This window comes from Littorina saxatilis, linkage group LG16 (genome assembly GCF_037325665.1).
Source record: "Littorina saxatilis isolate snail1 linkage group LG16, US_GU_Lsax_2.0, whole genome shotgun sequence".
NCBI classification, from domain to species: Eukaryota; Metazoa; Mollusca; class Gastropoda; order Littorinimorpha; family Littorinidae; genus Littorina; species Littorina saxatilis.
Genome location: NC_090260.1, coordinates 14,878,800 through 14,879,742, shown reverse-complemented (window position 1 = coordinate 14,879,742; position 943 = coordinate 14,878,800). Strand labels below are relative to the sequence as shown.

The window sequence follows — 943 nt, the reverse complement described above, 5'->3', positions numbered from 1 at the left end:
GAAGGTTATTTCCCTTTGACCATTAATATGTCCTTCTATAAGTCCTTTTAGAATCTTAATCCACCAATAACTCCCTAACCGTGTGTTTGACTGGTCCCAATTTTTGTAAGGACCGTCTCAGGAATGTATAGAACCTGTTCACCAAGTTTGGTGACGATCGGTCCGTTCATTCTTGAGATCTATATGCGAACACAAACACACAAACACACAAACAAACAAACAAACAAACACATCGACCGAATCCTATACACACCCCTATACCGGGGGTGTAAAAAGGGAGAAAGGACCGGCCCCCGTGGCGCAGTGGTTAGCGCATCGGGCTGCGGGCCGGGAGGTCGTGGGTTCGAATCCCATCAGGGTCATGTGGGTTTTTCGGGCTACGGTCGGCTCCTACCCAGAGTGGAAGTGCTATGGTTCCTATGGGAAGGCTGGAATCACACAGCCGAGTGTCATTCACTTAACGAATGCGACTTTGAGGGTGCTCAGGTTCTGTATACCTGACCAACACCGCAGGTGCGGCAGTTCTCGGGCCTGGTTGACACCAGGATATATTATGACAGTAAGCGTAGAGTGCTGCCCTGTCACGTAGTCTCAAACCAAATTGGAAATCCATAGCATCATCATTATAATCATCCTCATCTCATTAATCATCCAAAATTATAAAATGTCCTTGCTCTTGTGGCCCTTCATGCCCGGAGCTCTCATGGTGACCTTGGTCTCAGTGTTCCTGTTCGATCCTTCCCTGAATACTTAGTACTTCTGCTGTCAGTCTTCAACGTGTGACGTTCTGGGGGGTCGACGGAGGGACGTGGTGGCGGTCTGCTCTCGGACGCTCACTTAGTCTGGCTCCGCGACTTAGCAGTCAATGTCGTTAGTAGGGGGCATAGTAGGTACAGTAGTGGGCTGCGTCCGTTAGCTCGGGACAGACCCACTACTGAACACC

General features: G+C 49.7%; 1 non-coding gene across 1 annotated transcript; it reads left to right on the top strand.

Annotated features, from left to right (window-relative positions):
- The first annotated feature begins 288 nt into the window (after positions 1-288).
- Positions 289-362, top strand: Trnar-gcg (transfer RNA arginine (anticodon GCG)). The gene has a single exon. It is a non-coding gene; the product is annotated as a tRNA-Arg (tRNA).
- The last annotated feature ends 581 nt before the right edge of the window (positions 363-943 follow it).